Source organism: Humulus lupulus, chromosome X, assembly GCF_963169125.1.
Source record: "Humulus lupulus chromosome X, drHumLupu1.1, whole genome shotgun sequence".
NCBI lineage: Eukaryota > Viridiplantae > Streptophyta > Magnoliopsida > Rosales > Cannabaceae > Humulus > Humulus lupulus.
In genome coordinates, this window is record NC_084802.1 from 236,567,339 (window position 1) to 236,589,246 (window position 21,908).

Genomic DNA, 21,908 nt, shown 5'->3' on the forward strand with positions numbered 1-21,908 from the left:
AAATAATATAACACCTCGTACCAAAACACCCACTCACCAGGAACAATGTCAGAGTATCATGCACCACAGCGCCCGCATACACCACAACTACTTTGGTACCACACATATAACGCCCTACTACCCTAGAGTCATTACCATGTGATTTTAAAAGGTTCCATTAGCTCGTTAATTGAGGTTTTAAGTCAAAAGTGTGATTAATTTAAAGTAAGGACTCGTTTAATGAAACTTTAAATAGAAAAGGTTTGGACATTCATTAAGATTATAAAAGTGTTACATTGGGATCCCAAAATATTGTTATAAAATATATTTACACCTCCAAAGTTAGGGTAAAGTGGACCTAAGTGACAAAATCAAACGTTTGCATAGGGTTCCTGAAAACTACCCTAGCTGTGGCGGCCAGGTAGGCCAAACATGTACATGCCGCTCCATGCTCTCCAACTCATGCTTAGTCGGCCTTTCCCTTGCCCTTACTTGCACAATAGAGCACTCGTCAGCCAAGGCCCAACAAGAAAACTCCACACACATAACATACAACGATTCATTTCAGTCAATGGATAACTTTAAATAAATACATCAGACTGTTCACATAGCAGCCTATGCCGACCAAGGTGAATTACTAGGCATCGGGTTCAGGGTCTTCACTGAACGAGTGAGTACAACACCCTAGATGGCCATGCCATGGCAGCCTACATTCAACATGTTTGTTGTCATTCATCCTGCATTCAGTATGCTTGTTGCCGTTCTTGTCCTTTCCTGATCCCGGCCTTCGCTAATCCCGGCCTTCGCCGATACCGACCTTCACCGATCCCGACCTTTGCCAATCTCAGCCTACACCGATGAGTCTTAATCACACAAACATGGCATAAAAATTATTAATACTCATACATAGCATTAAACACAGATAATCGGGTCATGCCCTGCTCTACAGGCACAAACATTTTTCTTACCATTGTCCTGAGTTGACCATTTAGAGCGATCTCGAAAACGATCCCCTAAACCCGAGCCTTAGCGGTAAAACCTTGTCACAATGCAGTAATAATAAATATCCACCAAACCATAAACAAATTAAAAACTTCATAATGACATTCTATTCCCCGGGAACTCGGATTCTACTAAATTGGATCCTTCCCGACCCCTTAAATTTTAGTTCCCATGCATAAATCCCTTTTTTGTCCATTTCCCCTAATTTGAGTCGCGGCTCAACCCCCTAGGGCCACGGTGCGCTAAAGTCCGAGATCTCCAAGGCTCTCTCTTGGGGGACAAGGCCCACGACATGCCTCAACTTGTGCTGCAGTGCCTGAATGGTTTCAGAGACTTCCTAAGCCTTTTGGGTTCATGCGGGTCGCGGCGCTTGGAGAATAGAGTCGTGGCTTAAGCTCCAAAACCTAGAATTTCGTACATTTTTCTCGAGCCAAAAGCACTAAGATCTAGCCAAATCAAAACATAAACAAATAATTGTGTCCAAAATCCTTATCAATACAACATGATCAACATAACTACCCCAAAAACTACACCATAGCCTCAAAAAATCCAAAATCAAACCTAAGGTTTAAATCTCAAGACAACCTCTATCTACAGAAGAAAATAACTAAGAAATCAAGACTTACACCTTCCCTCAGTGATGATGTATACCCTAAACTGCCTCAGACTTCCTCCTACCTTGATTTCCTCAAGTGCCGAGCCTTAAATCCTCAATTCCTGAGCTAATTCCCCAAGAATTTTAGCAAATTTTCCAAGCCTTAGTGGAAGAAAGGGTTACACATGAGAAAGAAAGAGGAAGGGATGAGAGTTTGTTTCTTCGGATTAGATTTATAGTCCTAAGGTACAAGTCCAAGTCTATCCTTTGAAAATGACCAAATTACCCCTAAATTCACTCTTAGCCCTTTAATACCGGCAAGGGTAAATCCGTTACTTGCCACGTTACCACTAATTCCTGAGTATTCCTATAAATCCCCAATGAATCCCGACATACCCAAATAATCACTAAATAGCTACCCATTACCCAAAAACTCGAATATAAACTATGTTGACCCAGATTTTGGCCAACTGACACGGAGTCAAATTTGCCTGATGTGGATAGACACGTTAGAAAGAATGTGATGGTGAAATGATAAAGAACACAAAGGTTTATAGTGGTTTGGCCCCAGAATCTGGTTATAACCTACGTCCACTTGAATTGTTATTGATATAGGATTCAAAAGAGTGATCAAAGAACTAGGGTTCAATGAGTTTCACTCACTTCTGAAGAACAAGACAATGTATCAAATAGAGTCAATCTAGTCTCAAATAATTCGAAAGCCAAAAAAAGGCCCCCTTCCTTGAGCTATCTTTCTCTATTTATAGGCTCAAGGGGGATTACATTAATTTGTTACAGATATTCTTTCCTAAATAATTGGATACTCAGGAAATCATGGGAGTCAATTTCAGGATTGACCAAGATCTTTATAAAAGTATCGCGAGGCACGCAGAACCTGCAACCATACTGGTCGCAGGTAAGCTTCAACTGCCTTTTGCTTGTAATATCTCTTCTAGTCAATACCCTAGCAGAATTCCACCAAGTATCAGCCACGTGCCCGAGAATCACTTGCCACGTCATTCATGCCTGTTTTATGGATAACATTTGCCCCCCAAGTTTATTTATTACGAGAAATAAATAAACTTTTGAGGAAACGACCCTTCGGTTACCCCACCATACCTGTCAGAACCCTTCGTGTGTTTTTGGACAAAGCAGCCTACCCTTGTCTAATCACGGCTTTTCGCTTCCCAAGTAACATTTCGACGGCTATCACTCTTCCCCATACTTTGAAAAAGGGGAAGCTGATGATTACTTCCTTTTAATGCTTCCGGACAAAAATATATATTTAGCCTCTTCAAAGTTTCCCTTTCCTTTTTACGCAAGCCATCACTCTTTAAAGAAACCCTAACACTAGAGCTCTTGTTTCCCTCTGAATACCGTCCTTCAGCGTTCCAAGATTCAGTCCGTGAGTCCTTTTACGCCCAAAAAGTCTTTCAAATCTCCACGATCTTCTTCCTGTTAAGTTTCTGGACTCTTATGCTTCATATTTTTGTCGTGCATGCTTCTGTAGGTCGATTGTTGGCTTCATTCGTTTCTGGGTTGAGATGCATGTCAGTAGGGGGTTTAATAAGTGAAACTGAATGTTGCGTGATATTTTTCTGTTACTAAGGGGTTACGAGTTAGTTTGACAGTTAAGATCATGGCCTTAGGACGTAAAACCGAAGTGAAAATTTGATTTTTCTGTCAGCTGAAAAACTAGGTTTTTCCCGCCCTAAGAGGAGTTGAAAAAGCTTTTTCAAAAAACTTTTTGCGTTCACTTTTGATCTGTTTCTCAAACTGTTCGCGTGAAAAAGTTTAGTTTTTTGTTAGAATGCTGCTGTATAAAAGCTTAACTTTTATACTTGACCAGCGTTATTCTAAAAAAACTTTCAAAATTATTCATCCTCACCTCCCCATTCTTCTATTTGCAGTCTTTAATGCCAGATTTGTGGGGAGGTGAACGGCCCATCGACGGCGATCTTCTTGCCCAGTTGCTTGAAGGCGAAGAACAACCGATCGACCGAGTTCACGAGATTCTGTTTTCACGATCTTCTCCTAGACCTCGTCCATCAACACCTCAAATGGCCCGGTCTAAGTCCTTAGGCAAGAAAAGACCTAACTCCGAAAATAGCCCAAACTCTCCTGCCCAGCCTGATTCACAGGCTAGGGTTCCCTCGACCAGTGGTCGAGAAAATGCCACCCCATACCCTCGTATCCAAGTCAGGGCCTGCCCTCGGCATCAAAACCTTGCTGATATCGAGTGGTATCTTTCCTCGACCAGCCAAGTGACTCCTCGGATGCTTGCCAACTATCGCAGGAAGTATCCTCTTACAGGGGTTAATCTCAAAATTCCAACTGTGGACCAAAGGGCTAACCTTCCCGGGGGTGTATACAGTGCTTGGTCCAAATATCACATAGAGGCGGGGGCTATCCTTCCTCTACATCCTTTCTATCAGGGGGTGGACAACTATTTTGGTGTCGCCCCCTTTCAAATTACTCCAAACGGGTATAGAATGCTGGCCGCACTCTATATCCTATACAAACTTAAAAAATGGCCGGAACCCACTCCTCACAAGGTCAATTTTCTCTTTGACCTTAAGTCTAACCCTCAAAGGTACGGGACAGGCTTCTTCCATCTCTGTCACTAGGAAACTAGTCGAACATTCTTGAGTGACACAACCCATATCTCCAACGTGGGGCAGTACAGTAGGGAGTACTTCCTCACACCAGACATGACCGCCAACAACCTGGCCTTTGCTCGAGGAGGTAAATGCTACTCTTACTGGTCGATACTTTTCCTTAGCAAACTCTTCTGCATTTTTCTTAAAGTACACTTTGCCTTTCAGGACCATGGTTACGTTCGACCCCAACACCAGACATGGTGTTGAGGTCCAACGCACTGGCCAGGATGGCAGACGCAGAAAAAAGCGTCAAGTCCCGGGTCACTGACGAAAATCTAAGGCTATCTGGCCCCTTGGCTCCTTGCCATGATACAAGAGGGCCTGTGGTGGTAGATGCCATGACCGAGGGGGATCCCGAGCAGTAACCCCCAGTGTCCCCTCCCCGAAGGAGGCCAACGGGGGTTACAATCAGGGAACCCACTGGCGACCCTTCCGCAGAGAGGCCTTCTGCGCCCCAAGGCAAGGGGAAACAAAAGGCAACAGAGTCTGTTATAGACCTGAATGAATCCTTCGATGAAAATGGTACTGTTATTTCGCTTTTAAATAGCTTGCCAATTCCCTGTCACTTGTTTAATGGGGACGACAATTTTACGTATACTCCAAATCTAGGGCCAGACTTCTTCGTGCCAGATAGTGAGTGTATGACTAATAGAGTCAGTAGTATAGCGACCAGTAGTTGTAGCTCGGGTATTAAACTTTGTAACCTCTTTTCTGTTTTATCAAGAGTTTTCATCCGCCTTTATCTTATCATCTGCATATTTTTCTTTATACACAGAGATGGCCACTCCCAATGTCTTTGATTTGTACCAGGCTGAAGAGGAGGCAGAAGTCCCCCTGGTTTGACGAAAGACATCCAGGAGGCATAATGGCGAATCGAGCCAAGGACCTCCTACCAAGAAGGGTCGAACAGAAGATTCTTCCAAGGATGTGCCAACTGGGCAAGCGTCTGCTCAGCCTTCGGCTCCTGTTGAAAAGGAAACCCCGCCCGCTGCTACGAATCGCACACCTACAGCCACGAAAGAACAGTCCCAGCCAGCTGAAGTTCCTGGGGCCAAACTTTCACACCGCACCTTGCGAGCATCAAAGGATCGCCTTACACACATCGTGAGGTATGACCGCTGCAAGGAGGCGATGGCTGAGGCGGAGAATATGGGGGTCGATCAAATCCTAAATAGGGCTCTAAACGAAATTGCCAGTGTAAGCATTTTTTATCTCTTTGGCTTTTGTTTTTTCTTCCTTGTAATAGATTCTAACTTTATCCTTTGACCATAGGCCATGCTGACTGCAACGGCTACTCGCACCCATGCCCAGGCTACCATCGACCAGGCTCGGGCAAAGGCCATTGAGGGGTACCAGGTGAAGGCCAACGAGGAGCTTCAGGCTGCAGAAGCCAAGCACACTGGGGAGTTAGAGGTGGTCACCCAACAGAAGGATACTACGGTGGCAAAGCTGGCAGAAGCTGAGTCTTCTAAGGCAGCCATGAAGAAGTAGAGGGATGAATACCAGGAGTCCAGCCGAGTCCAACATCGTGAAGTCAAGAGGCTCAAGGAGGAACTCCTAGGTAAGGACAAGGCCATAGCTGTTCTTGAGAGCCAAGTAGAGCAGCTGAAGCTCACCAATGCCAAAGATCTGGAAAGGTATAAGAATGCAACGCCTCGGTGTTTCTACGACTTTTGGAAACACAACTGGGGTGCCAACTTTAACTACCTTCCAGAGGATGCCAGGAACTCTGAGATGGCCCGCTACACTGCTCGATTGGCTGCAGAAGAAGAGAGAGCAAGGATCCCCGCTTCCCCAAGCATCCAGCCGGCCGCGGTCGAAGAGGAAGGATGAGTTGCTGATGATACGGCCAATCAGACTGCTGAGCAAGACCCTCCTACTCCTTGAACTTATTTCTTTTTTATTTTTCTTCGATTACACGACCCACGGGTCATGTTGTAAAGAATTTTTTTACTTTATATTTAAATTTGCTGCACGGGCAGCAAACTTTCCCTTTACTTTGAACAATTACATCCAAGCAGTACTGCTTGTGGTGTAAAAGACTGCCATTTGATATTATAATATTTTCATCTTATTATAACATCTGTTCGCATGACCGAACTTAGCATAGTACTTTGATTTGATTCAACAAAATATAAAATTTGAAAAATACTCTAAGTACCGTAGCATGCTTTCACTTATTTTGTTCATGTGTTTACATAACTCTTGGTATGCTTTGCTATCGATGTATCTTATATGCCCCCCAAGTGATCGAGGAGCTTTAGGTCCTTGGTCACTTGCCTTGACCATGGCCTGTACGAACATTGCTGCTCGGTAGGAAACGTAAAACTTATAATACAGCAAAACAACACACGTAATGAACAAATACTTGTAAAATAAATTTACAAAGGTTGGCAAGAATGACTGGCTGCGCATAGTCCCTTATAATCTCGTATTAAAAATGGACTAATCATGTCTTTACGAGTGATCTTAGAAAAGATCTTACACTTATAAGCGATTAGCCATACAACGTGGCTAACCCTTTTTCGAAACTTGTAAAAAGTAAAAATTAATACAAGCCAGTCCTTTAAAAAGGACTGTTTATTGGTAGTACTTGCGCAGGTGTTCACCGTTCCAATAGCATGGAATGAGATCTCCATTTAAGCGTGCAAGTTTGTAGGTGCCCGGATGAAGGACTTCTTCAATCTGGTAAGGTCCTTCCCAGTTTGGTCCGAGTACTCCAGCTGTGGGGTCGCGGGTGTTCAAGAAAACTCATCGTAGCACTAGATCTTCGACGTTGAATTTTCTTTCTTTTACTTTTGAGTTAAAATACGGGGCGACCTTTTGCTGGTACGTAGCAACTCGGAGTTGGGCTCTTTCTCGTATCTATTCAATTGAGTCTAGGGACTCCATCATTAGTTGGCTATTCTGGCCCTGGTCATATGTGATGCGTCAATGTGAGGGGGGATCTAATTCGACGGGCAACATAGCTTCATACCCGTATGCTAAGGAAAACGGAGTGTGACCTGTAGCTGTTCGATGAGAAGTTCTCTACGACCAGAGTACTTTAGGCAGTTGTTCTGGCCATGCTCCTTTAGCATCTTCAAGTCTTTTCTTCAGGGTGTCCTTAAACGTTTTATTCACTGCTTCGACATGCCCATTTTCTTGTGGATGCGCGACTGAAGAAAAGCTTTTGATAATCCCGTGTCTTTCGCAGAAGTCGGTGAATAGGTCACTGTCAAATTGGGTGCCATTGTCTGAGATGATTTTTCGAGGCAAACCATATCGGCAAACAATGTTCTTGATGACAAAGTCAAGAACTTTCTTGGTCATTATGGTAATGAGCGGTTCAGCTTCGGCCCATTTGGTGAAGTAGTCGACTGCTACAACTGCGTACTTCACTCCGCCTTTTCCCGTTGGCAGGGACCCAATCAAGTCTATTCCCCATACTGCAAAAGGCCAAGGACTCTGCATTTGTTTTAATTCGTTTGGAGTTGCGCGTGGGATTTTGGAAAACCTCTGACATTTATCGCACTTTCGTACAAACTCCATTGAATCTTCGTTCATAGTCGGCCAGAAATAGCCCTGCACTTTCGTACAAACTTTGCCCCCCAGCGTGGACCCCGCAGAAGCCTTCATGTACTTCCTTCATTAGCTCCTTAGCTTTCTCTGGTGTAACACATATGAGCAATGGCATGGAATATCCTCTTCGGTATAGAACACCATCGACCAGTATGTACCTAGCAGCCTGCCTTTGAAGAGTTCTAGCCTTGTTTCTATCTGCTGGTAGTACACCATTTGTCAGATACTCCAAGTAAGGCACCATCCATGTATCTTCCATTTGGATTTCCATACTGGCTTCAATTTCTCTTATGCTTGGCTCACTCAATCTTTCTACTGGCACAATGTTCAAAGTATTAGCATCTTTCGCGCTCGCGAGTTTGGCTAAGGCATCTGCGTTCGAATTTTGATCCCGGGGTATTTGCTGGAGGGTATACTTCGTGAACTGGGCTAACAGGTCTTTAGTTTTGTTCAAGTAGGTCACCACTTTTAGGCCTCACGCTTGATATTCTCCTAGAACTTGATTCACTACCAGCTGTGAGTAACTGTAAATATCCAGCACCATTATACTCATGTCTTTCGCCATTCTTAATCCAGTGAGGAGTGCTTCGTATTCGGCTTCATTATTTGATGCGGTGAAGTCGAATCTAATGGCGCAATGAACTCGATGCCCTTCTGGCATTATAAAGATCACTCCTGCTCCTGCGTGAGATTCGTTTGACGACCCATCTGTGAATAACTTCCACGAAGGAGCTTCACCTTGAGGCTCAGGCGCATTAGGCTGTTCGCACTGCTCGCTGTTCGGGAGTTCGATGAACTCTGCAATAAGATCAGCCAAGACTTGTCCTTTACTGCTGCTTGCGGTGAATATGTAATATCGAACTACCCCAGTTCGACTGCCCATTTTAATAAACGCTCAGCCGCCTCTGGTTTTTGGAGGACTTGCCGAAGGGGCTGGTCAGTTAAGACTGTAATGGGATGGGCTTGGAAGTAAGGACGTAGCTTCCTTGAGGCCAAGATTAAGCAGTATGCTAACCTCTCGATGGGAGGATACCTCAGTTCTGCTCTGATCAGCCTTTTGCTTACATAGTAAACCGCTTTTTGTATGCCTTCTTCCTCTCGTACTAGTACCGCACTAGCAGCAACTTCAGTGATCGCCAGGTAGATGAACAAAGTTTCTCCTTCGATAGGCTTTGATAAAAAAGGAGGTTGTGCCATATGGGCTTTCAAGGCCTGAAAAGCTTGCTCACAGTCTTCTGTCCATTCAAATTTCTTATTGCCCCTAAGTAGATTGAAGAAAGGGACACAGTTATCCGTTGACTTTGAAATAAATCTACTTAGGGCTGCAATCCTCCCAGTTAAACTTTGTACGTCTTTGATCTTCTCTGGCGATTTCATGTCGATCAGGGCTTTTATCTTGTCGGGGTTGGCCTCGATTCCTCATGAATTAACAATGAACTCCAAAAACTTCCCTGATCCAACTCCGAAGGAACATTTGAGAGGATTTAGTTTCATCTGGTACTTGTTCAATACATCGAAACACTCTTGCAAATCCTTCACATGTCCTTCCGCCTTTTTCGACTTTACCAGCATGTCGTCCACGTATACCTCCATGTTTACTCCAATCAATTCTTTAAACATGTGGTTAACTAACCGCTGGTAAGTCGCACCTGTGTTTTTCAGTCCGAAGGGCATTACTTTATAACAGTATAATCCCGTATCAGTCCGAAAGCTGGTGTGATCCTCATCAAGGGGATGCATGCTGATTTGATTGTAGCCTGAGTATGCATCCATGAAGGAGAGGATCTCGTGTCCTGCAGTAGCATCGACCAACTGGTCGATCCTGGGGAGTGGGAAGCAATCCTTCGGGCAGGCTTTATTGAGATCTGTAAAATCCACACAGGTTTGCCATTTGCCGTTAGGCTTGGGAACCAGTACTGGATTAGAGACCCACAATGGATAAAATGCCACCCTGATGAACCCATTCTCCTTTAATCTCTCAACATCTTCTTTTAAGGCTCTCGACCGTTCCTTATCGAGCAACCTTCTTTTTTGTTGCACTGGTGGAAAACTCTTGTCTATGTTCAGGACATGGCTGATGACTGGAGGATCTATCCCAGCCATGTCTTTGTGCGACTAGGCAAAGACTTCCTGTTTCTTCCACAAAAACTCCACCAGTGCATGTTTCGTGGTTGGTTCTAAGTTTTTCCCGACCTTAACGACTCTGGTCGGGTCTCTCTCGTCAAGTTGGACCTCTTCCAGGTCCTTGACAAGTCCGACGTTTTCTTCAAAATTCCCAAAGCGAGGATCTAAATCTCTATCCTCACTTTGGGCAACACCCTATTTGGTGACTTCTTCACCGGATTGGGCTTGTGTATCAATTGCCATCTACAACCTATCTGGGGGAGTGCTCTTTGACGTTCCCTTCTTTGCCTTCGTGACTGAGGCGTTGTAGCACTCCCTAGCCTCCCTCTGGTTTCCCAACACGCGTCTTACCCCTGCGTCCGTCGGGAATTTCATGGCTAAGTGCCACATAGAGGTGACGGCCCGTAGATCAGCCAGTATAGGCCTCCCAATGACGGCGTTGTGCGCCGAGGGACAATCGACTACTATAAAAGTAGCGAGTAATGTCCTGGTAGCAGGCGCTGTACCTGCCGTCACTGACAGTCTGATTGACCCCGCAGGGGTGAGTGCCTCACCAGAGAAGTCGTATATTGTTTGGTTACAGGGCTCCAAGTCTTTAACGGACAACTTCATGCGTTCCAGCGAAGACTTATACAGGATATTCACTGAACTTCCTCTATCAACCAGCACTCTCTTCACCATCATGTTTGCCATTTGGATATCCACGACTAGCAGATCGGAATGTGGGAACCAGACATGTTGGGCATTGCTATCAGAGAAGGTTATTTTGCCTTCTTCTGATCGAGCCTTTTTCGGCGTACGGTCATCCACAGTCATCATCTCGATGTCCTAGTCGTGGCGCAGAGTTCGAGCATATCATTCTCTGGCCTTTCCGCTGTTTCCCGCGAGGTGTGGGCCTCCACAGATGGTTAACAATGTTCCAGTTACGGGGTCAGGCTGCAAAGGTGGCGAGCGTTGGTGTGTGGGCGCTTGCTCGTTGCCACCTGGAGCCTCTCGTTGGGAATTTCCTGAGGCTCGTATATATCTTCTCAAGTTTCCTTGGCTAATAAGGAACTCGATCTCATCCTTCAGCTGGTTGCATTCGTTAGTATCATGTTCGTAGTCGTTATGATAACGACAGAACTTGGTAGTGTCTCTTCTCAAAATATCTTTTCGAATGGGAGAAGGTTTCTTATAAGGCACGCTGGAACTCGTGGCCTGATAAACTTCTCCCCGAGACTCAACTTGGGCAGTATAGTTAGTGAATCGGGGTTCATAACGGTTGCCCTTGGCTCGTTTATTGTCGGAGATGGAAGGCTAATTATGTGGCCATTTCCCACCATTCTTGTTGTTGCCATTGCCATTCCCATTGCCTTTGCCGTTGGCGTTGGGCTTGGACCCATTGGCGGCTTTGGCGGGCTCAGCGGCCCCCTTGTCCTTGCCTGGGGGCTTTCCTTCGTCAGCGATGGAATCTTCGAGCTTGATGTAGCGATCAGCCCGATCCAAGAATTCCTGGATAGTTCTAACCCCATGTTTTCGGAGGCTTTCCCAGAGAGGCATGCGGCGCTTAACCCCTGCGGTTATGGCCATCATTTTGCCTTCGTCTCCCACTATTTTTGCTCCAGCAGCTGCTCGCATGAAGCGCTGGACGTAGTCTTTCATTGATTCTCCATCTTGCTGGCGTATTTCAACCAGCTGGTTTACCTCAGTCGGGTGCACACGACCCGCGTAGAACTGTCCGTAAAACTCCTTTACGAACATTTCCCAGAAAACAATACTTGCAAGAGGGAATTTAAAAAACCACTCCTATGCGGCATCAGAGAGTGTCGCAGGGAAGATCCTGCACCGAGCATCCTCCGACACTTTCTGAATGTCCATTTGTATCTCAAACTTGTTGACGTGAGATACTAGGTCAGCATACGCATCAATGTTCGGAAGCGTAGGCATTTTAAATTTGCTGGGAGTCTCCGCCACAGCTATCCTCTGGACGAAAGGAGTGCCTTTCCTCCTGTCATGGTCGATGTAAGATGTTCTTCCCCCGACCAGCTACTACACTGCCTGGTTGAGGGCATCTATCTGGGCCTGCACAGTGCTAGGAATCTCCGTGGCCTCTGGTGCTCGGGGGACGTACTCGTCGTGCCGCTTGCGGCGATCGTTGAGTACATCTCTCCTCCGCTGCTCGCTAGCTCCGAGCCGGTTGAAGACGTTATTTTGTTTGGGCTGCCCCCCAGCATCCCGTCTGCCGGGTTGGTCATCCTGAGGTGGTTGGCTTCTGACTCCACCTCTTTCTTCATTCCTCCGACTGGAATTTCCTCTACCTGAGTCGGCCTCATTATAGCCATGGCCATCTCTGAATCTTGATTGGCTTTGGTGGGATCGACTATTCCCTCGATTGCCTTCTCGGGCTGGAACCTCCGGAGCGTTAGAGGGTGGTCTGCGTTGGTCGTTTGGTCCCCGTGAATTATCATGCCGTGAGGGGCCTCGGACCGTAGAGCCTAACTCTGAGTTCCTCCTGTTACCAGGAGGATGCTGTCCTCTGTTCGGAAGGTTTGGCTTATCACCCCTATGGCGTCTAGGACTACGAGGCTGCTGTCTGGTCTTATTCTGCCTCTGCTGCGGGGGATTACCGCGACCAGTTTGGGATGGAGGCTGTGCTTCAAGGTCTCCTAGCGGGACATCGTCCTGAGGCGCCGGTGGCTGCTCGGGCCTTTGTGGGCTCGAGGGTTGGATAGGCGGGCTAGGATTGGGACCCCTCTGGGGTGGCCCATCCGCGGGTTGATCAGGCAGCGAGGCAGGTGCAGCCTGATTCCTAGCCAATTGTAAGGCTGCCTCGAGGGCTGCCATGGCCGCCCTCTGGCAACGGTCCATCTCCGCCTGCCTTTCACTCAGCTCCAAGCGCTGCCGCTCAATTTCTTGTTGCTACCGCACCATGATTTCGGCAGCACTTTCCTAGCTGGCCCTCAGATTGGCCAGCTCCTCATGTAATGCCCCTAGGGTACTCTTCAGCGTCGCATCGTCCATTTCTTCCTCATCAAATTCCAAATGTGGCTCATCTTCAGCCACGTTTGGAGGAGGAGGAGGAGGCGAGTTAGATGGTGCAGCGCCGGCCACCTGTCCAGTTTTCCTGGTAGTTTTCGCCATTGGTCTTCTCAATGATGCTGTATCAAGCTCTCAATGAAAGCACCAGAATGTTGACCCAGATTTTAGCCAATTGACACGGAGTCAAATTTTCCTGATGTGGACAGACACGTTAGAAAGAATGTGATGGCGAAATGATAAAGAACACAAAGGTTTATAGTGGTTTGGCCCCAGAATCTGGTAATAACCTACGTCCACTTGAATTGTTATTGATATAGGATTCAAAAGAGTGATCAAGGAACTAGGGTTCAATGAGTTTCACTCACTTCTGAAGAACAAGACAATGTATCAAATTGAATCACTCTAGTCTCAAATAATTCGAAAGCCAAAAAAGTATCGGATATTCTTTGTTACAGATATTCTCAAATAGAATCACTCTAGTCTCAAATAGGCTCAAGGGGGATTACATTAATTTGTTACAGATATTCTTTCCTAAATAATCGGATACTCAGGAAATCATGGGAGTCAATTTCGGGATTGACCAAGATCTTTATAAAAGTATCGCGAGGCATGCGGAACCTGCGACCATACTGGTCGCAGGTAAGCTTCAACTGCCTTTTGCTTGTAATATCTCTTCTGGTCGATACCCTAGCAGAATTCCGCCAAGTGTCAGCCACATGCCCGAGAATCACTTGCCACGTCATTCATGCCTGTTTTATGGATAACATGCTACATTCAAAAAATACCCCTAGGCTCACCCCGAGTCAGGTATTTGACCCCGTTGTGACTATTCCACTAATGCTCTCCCTAGGGCCGTCTCTGACCACCGATCTCAAATATATCTCCACAATACAGTGGTCTCAAACATAGAACAACATAACACACACACACACATATATATATACCCTCAACGGGTCAAAAATTAAAAATATGCCCTTGACAATATGAATGGGCCCACATGCATATTTAAATAACCTAAACAAGCATCTCTAGTCATATTATATCATAACTCAAGCAATCAAATACTGATACACACTTATATCACAAACAATCATGCAGGAACATAATTAAATAAATTATTGCCCTCCTGACATGCAAATCAAGGCACTAAGCCTTATTAGCAAATTTGAGATGTTATTACTGTGATAGTCAGAATCCCGTGATTCGCAGGGGAAAGACCAGGTAAAGCTGTGCAATCCCACACTGCCTGGGGAAGGTCAAGTGTGATGATTCTAAGACTGTGTAGGTATGGGACTACATAGTGGAAGAGGGCTTAAATTGATTGATCGGTACTACCTATATCAACAAGATGCATCTTCTTTTCGGTAGTCCATCACTTAAGAACTCCAAAGTTAAGCGTGCTTGACTTGGAGTAATCTAAAGATGGGTGACCTTCTAGGAAGTTTTCCCAAGAAGTGTGCGAGTGAGGACAAAGCACGCTGGAAAGACTTATGTTGGTTTGTAAGGCTAGTCGTCATTCCAAGAAGCAGCCATAGTGACGTGGGGTGTTACAACAACTATCCCCTACTTATAGAAATTCCATCCTTGAAATATACCTGAATAGCTTGGGTTATCGATCCCACGTATTAGACTCAACCTCCAAAGTTGCCTCTTCTATCCTGCTATTCCTCTAGAACACTTTCACTAAGGCAATGGTCTTGTTCCGCAAGACTTTATCTTTTCGGTCTAGGATCTGAGCCGATTTCTCCTCATAAGAAAAATCTTGGTCTAGCTCCAGGTTTTCATAACTCAGCACATGTGTAGAATCTAATACGTACTTCCGGAGCATAGACACATGAAATACGTTGTGGACCCCTGATAAGGCTGGATGCATGGCTAATCTGTAGGCCACCTCTCCAACTCGTTCCAGAATCTCGAAGGGGCCAAAAAATCTACGACTTAACTTGCCTCTCGCTCCAAATCGTTTCACCCCTCTCAAAGGAGAAACTCTGAGAAACACATGATCATCAACTTGAAACTCTATACTTCTATATTTCAAGTCTGAGTAACTCTTCTGTCTACTCTAGGAGGAGAGCATCTGAGCTCTAATCGTCTCAATTTCCTCGTTAGTCCTCTGAAAAACATCAGGACCAAAATATTTTCTTTCACCAGTCCCATCCTAATGAAAGGACGATCTACACTGCCTCCTATATAATATTTCATATGGAGCCACTCCGATAGTCGCTTAATAGCTGTTATTATAAGAAAACTCAATTAAAGGGAGATACTTATTGCCAGATCCCCCAAAGTCCAGCAGACAGGCCCACAACATGTCCTCTAGTATTTGAATCCTCCTCTTAAACTGTCCATCTGTCTAAGGAAGATAGGTGGTACTGAACCACAACTGCGTGACCATAGCCTTCTGCAGGCTTTCCCAAAACATAGAGGTGAAGGTGGGGTCCCTATGAGACATTATCGACCTCAGAGCCCCATGGAGTCGCACAATCTCATTTACATACAACTCAGCATACTGCTCCATCGTATAAGTTGTTCTAACACGCAAAAGGTTGGCTGATTCAATGTACCTATCAACAATCACCCACACAAAATCATGTTGCCCCAATGTCCTTAGAAATCCAACCACGAAGTCCATGGTGATATCCTCCCACTTCCACTCTGGAACCCTTAAAGGGTGTAGCAACCTAGCTGGCCTTTGATGTTAAGCCTTCATCAGTTGACAAGTCAAACACTTGGCCACATAGTCCACCACATCCTTCCTCATCCATGGCCACCAATACAGAGTCTTCAGGTCTTGGTACATATTCATCGTACCCGGATGTAGTGAATAAGGAGTGGTATGAGACTCATCGAGAATCTCTTGTCTGATCCTGGAATCCATCGGAACGCAAATCCGACCATTATACCTCAGCTGATCAATCTAAAAAAATAGAAAAGTCTCTAGCCAATCTGGCTAAGACATCCTCCTTGTTTTGTTTCCTCAATTTTGGATCCTCCCTCTGTGCTTCAATTCAATTCCCGCTCTCGTCATCTCTTCAGCTAACTTTTTTGATATCGGTCTTGAACTGAATAACTTCCCTGGCCCCTTCCGAGACAATGCGTCGGCCACCACATTGGCCTTTCCTGGATGGTACAAAATCTCATAGTCATAGTCTTTTACCAATTCCAGCCAACATCTTTGGCGCATATTCAAATCCTTTTGAGTAAAGAAGTACTCTAAATTTTTATGGTCAGTGTATATTTTACACTTCTCTCCATAGAGGTAATGCTTCCATACCTTCAGTGCGAATAAAACCATTTCTAGTTCTAGATCATGTGTACGATATCTCTGTTCATACTCCTTCAAATGTAGATACACGTAGGCTATCACCTTCCCAGCTTGCATCAATACACATCCCAAACCCTGCCTCGAGGCGTCACAGTAGACCACAAACTTTTCCTTGTTTGATGGAAGATTCAGTGCTGGAGCGGTGATCAGTTATCACTTCAACTCCTCAAAACTGTACTCACATCTATATGTCCAGATATACTTGGTCTTCTTATGTAACTCCCTACCACACTAGAGTCGTTACCATGTTATTTGGAAATGTGCCATTAGCTCGCTAATCGAGGTTTGAGACCAACACGTGTGATTAAATTAAAGTAAAGACTTTTTTAATGAAAATTACGTTTAAAAGGTTTGGACATTCATTAAAATTATAAAAGGGTAACATTGGGATACCAAAACATTGTTTCAAAATATATTTACAACTTAAAAGTTATGGTATAGTCGATCTAAGTAGCAAAATCAAATGTTTGCACATTGTTCCTCAAAACTATCCAGGTCGTGGCGGCCAAGCAGGCAAAACATGTATGAGTCGCTGCATACCCTCCAACTCATGCTTGGTCGACCTTTCCTTTGACCTTACCCGCACCAAAGAGAACCCCTAAGCCAAGGCTCAACAAGAAAACTTCACAACACACCATACAATACTTTATATCAACAATTGCATATTTAATCAAACACAATAAACAATCCACAAGTTCCTATTGGAATTCATAACAGCGGCCTGCGTTGATCAATGTGCGTCACTAGGCACCAAGTTCACGGTCTTAACCGAGCGGGTGTGTACAACACCCTTAGAGGGTCTCACCCTAGCGGCCTGCATTCAACATGCTTAATGCTGATCCCGGCCTTTGCCGCTCAAGACCTTTGTCGTTCCCTATCTTTTTATTCCTTGCCTTCACCAAACTCGCCCTTTTCCACTCTTAGCTTTCGTCGTTCTCGGTCTTTGTCGTTCCCTGCCTTCACGGTTCCATAAAAAATACACGTATGATGTAATATTTACAAACAATATATATAACACTAAGCAGAATGTAGCTTTACGAGCAAGGACAATTTTCTAACCTGAGTCCCGAGCTCACCTTATTGTGCAATCCCGAGCATGATCCCCTAAACTTGAACCTTAGTGGTGAAACCTAGTCACAACACAATAATAATAAATATCCATCAAACCCTAACCAATTAAAAACTTTGGAATAATATTCTAGCCTCCGAGACCTCGAATTTTACTAAATCGGGTAGTAGAATCCTTCCTAGCCCCTAGGGCCGCAATGCACTAAAAGTAAGAGAGCTCCAAGGCTCTTTTATGGGGGCCATGGGTCGTGGCATGCCTTAGCTTGTGCTGGAGCACCTTGGCGGTTTCAGAGAATCACCAAGCCTTTCTACGCACACGGGCCGCGACAATTGAAGATCAGGGTCGTGGCTCGAGCTCTAAAACCCAAAATTCCCCAGCATTTCGCCTGCGTTTTTCTAAGCATAAACCATCTGAATTCACTCCATATATAAACTAAAGCAAGAATTGAACCTCAAAAGAATTTCCAAACAACATATGAACCCTCAAAATTAAGCCAAAACATTACCAAAGCCTAAAATCCAAACCTTGAGTTCAAAACACAAGAACACCAAAAACAAGCTTGAAATTCAATAATAACAGAGGAATTTACTTACCCCCGCTGCAATTTCCAACCCTAGGATGGCCCTTGACTCAATCCCTTGCTGTATATCCCTTCCAAGCACACAAAAAACAAGCTTTTGCTTCTAAACTTCAAAGGTCTCCAAGGCACACCAAGGGAGGAAGAGGGGAAACTAAGAGAGAGAGAGTTATGTGGAGTTTTCCTTAAGTTCTAAAAGGTTCTAAGGTATTCAGTCTATCCCCTAGCCAAATGACCATTATACCCCTGCCTTACAACTCTTCCATCAAGGCCCCTCAAGGGAAAAATAGTCGTTGTGTCCCATTTCTCGCTAATCCTCAAATAACACTATAAATTCCCAAGTAATCCCAACATACCAAATTAAATGTCAAATAACTACATGTTACCTGATAAACCCCGAATACAGGCTAAGTTACTGAAATACCACTGGGCTCACCCCAAGCCGGGTATTCAACCCTGTTGTGACTAATCTGCTAATCCTCTCACTAGGATCACCTCAGACCACACATCTAAAATTTATCCCCATAATACTAGGGTCTCATTCAAAAGACATACATAAAAACATTTATGCCCTCAATGGGCTAAAATTTCAGAAATAGGCCCACAAGCATATTTAATACACATAAACATGCATATGTAGTCACATTACGACACGAATCATCAATGTCGCAAAATCATACATATATTAAATTAATTCCATAGATAAGCGCAATTATGCCCTTGTGGCACAGTAACCAAGGCACTTAGCCTTAATAGAAATTTTGGGATGTTACAACCATCCCATCCTTATTTAAATTTCGTCCTCAAAATTTATTCAAACATCTCAAGATACTAATCCTGCAACTCTTACTATAATTTCTGAGTCTAATCCTTTCCCATGCTATCTCTTTGTAACACCCTCGCTAAATTGACAGTCTTATTCTGTAAGAATTTATCTCATTTTTTAAGAATTCCACTGACTTTGTCTTGCACAATAAATTCTACTAAAATTCCAGAGTTTCTTTTCTCAATCGGAGGTAGTACTCAACACCCTTCCCTAAACATTTGCACCAGTAACACCTTATGAGCCTCTACCCATGTTGGGGTAAGACTAATCTGTAGGCCCCTGGCCTAATCCTTATTAGGATAACACAAGTCTATCAAATCTAGAGTAAAAACTCATCTTCCTTTCCCAAACTATCTTTTCTTTTCTTTTTTCACGCAATACTCGGAGAAGTGCAAAGTCTCCAATCCAAGAACTCCACATTCCCATGTTTAAATTTGGGAACCCTCATGTCCTTTTAGTAAAGTAGACACTCCTGCCTTAATATTCCTTAACAACTTCATTGACCTTCCGAACCGACTCTGAACCGTGACAATACACTCCAGGAACTTTCTGTTCCTTGTTTCAGTTCCCGGAATGAGTACTCCTTGTCCCATATCTCACAATATCTTATTCAGAGTCACTCTAGCCATCGACCAGCATCCATCTTTGTGATAATACACTCCAGGGAACATATCTACCTCAATTTCTCAAAAACATACACATTCGAAGTAAAATACTTAGAGTTTGAGTTGTTCCTTCAAGTTGTTCATGTGTCTGAAGGTAACCAATAATTCAAAATCCCAATCTTATTCTCATCTCCCTCTATGACCCCTTTTAGGACCTATGGACTAAAGGGTCGCAATCGAACACTATCGACTTTGGTATCCAGTGGAGACGTATGATCTCCTTTCGTACACACTCCCTCTTCTGATATCTTACTCATACAAACCATAGTGTGTTGAGCCAATATGTTAAGTCAGAACTTTTCATATCCACTCATCTCATCTTAAATCTGAGGTGATCCACCCTTACAATATGTAATTATATTCCTCCATACCAACTTCGGGATACCTTAGAGCCATAATAGCCCTTTTGGCTTTCGTCTATTGCTCCTCACTTACTAAAAGATTAAGTAGTGGGCCTCCCGGTATGCATATTTTAGGCCTTAACACCCATTCAATCTTCCTAGACACAACAATTATATGGGGTAACCTAAGATTCGTTCCAAATCTCCCCCTCGACACCAACATCCATCAGATCACTCATCCAATCCGCACATCTTAACCTATCCATGCCAAAGTGTTAAGATTCTTAACCATTCCTACAAAATCTTCTTTCTGTGTTTCATCATTATTCATAGAAGTATAGCTGCCCATTATCAATCACAGGTTCCATACCAATCTCATTCATTACTTCACCCTAACTGTGACTATCTGGTATTACTGTGAACTTGACATCCTATGTAGAACATCTAAGTCCTTATCCCTTCATCCACTACGAGGTATGAATAATCCCTCTTTCGGTTCACACATGGGAGCCCCTCCTAGTCCTTGATGCGCCACATAATAACTCCATGTTTTAAACAAGGATGTTATCTGTTGTACCATTCTCCTATGGTAGTCCATCACATGCATATTCTAATACCATGGCATGCTAATCAACCTTTATTTCTACTTCTGGAAACCCGACACATATCTATCCATTCAGACAAACCTTAGGTCCAAAGGTATAATAGTCCTTGGAGACATTTCCAGTGAAAGCCAATGTGTTCCCGCCAGTCTCACTATGCTTCTAACCCTTAAGGCATTCCTTTAGCAATTTCCTTACGACTTCTATATCAACTAAATCATACATAATCCCATGACTTCCCATAGTATGTCCTTGAATATTATCTAGAGAAATTGAAACCTACCCCTTCTGGAACCCTACCGGTAATCCCCACTTCCTCAGCCTCAGTAGTATCAACATAGATATTACTTCTATTCTGTTTATAACTGGAAGTAGTCCCAAGCATTCCTGATTGAACTAGTTATGACTTGTCCAAATCATTCCTGTAATCTCTAGTTGTTGAATTTACGTTAGTCGCTGAAGCATCGATTAGTTCAAGAGCCTTCATTGATAACCCATCACATCATACTTGGTGCGAGCGACAATTCTTGGAATGTCTCTTTCCATGATCCTTAGCTGGTAATAACTAGATCGACGATCTATTCGTAAGAGCACTGTCCTACTTTGCAATCAGGCAAATAAATCCTTCATCCTTGGCAATGGATATATATTCTTAACAATTACTTTATTTGCTTATCCATATGCAGTACATATTCTCACAGGCTTGGCCTTCTCCTTGACAAACAGTGTTGACGTGTCCCATGATAAGGAGCTTCGCCTGATCACTCTCAAGTCAAATAACATCTTTAACTAAACCTTTAATTCTTTCTACTTTGCTAGCTTCATTCTTTATGATGTTTCTGATGCTGGTTCTATCTCTGCCTGAATCTCGTACCACATTCAATTCCTTGACATGATAGCAATCCTGCGAATCCTTATAGACCTATCTGAAACCTCACTGACCGACACAGTTTCCCTTTGGTCTAACTGATATAATTCTTGGGGGTACTCACCACAATAGGTAGGCATTTTGTGAACGCAACCGGGTCCTTTCCTTTTAAACCCAGATGTCACCATTCTCTCTTTTACAGTCCATGGTTGTTCCTTATTGGCAAACTAATCCATTCTTAGGATCATACCAAGATCCTCATATAACCATCTCAATCAATTATTACTAATAACTTTCTACCCATAATACTTTGACCCATTTCTTGGAAATTACCAACTTTCCCTAGCAGACACAAGTTCTCAAGCCCCATAACATAATAACCATAGAGTATGTACCACATATCTATGACTCCACTAGGAGACCCGTAGAACCAAACTCAATCAAGACAATATAAAGGAATGAGAACTAGAAAGCCAACCTGTCGTTTTCGAGAAACCAGCCTTGGGCTCTGAGTGCATTAAGGCGGACACTTGAGCCAAAGTTGGGATATCCACACTCCTTGGTTCTCCCTTCCACGATCTCAAGCAATCTCTCCTAAAGTGCCCAACTATACAACATAGAAGACATGCCTTCGTTCGACATTCTCCCAGATGGCGTCTCTTACACCTGGTGCACACTTGATAACTTCTCCAGACC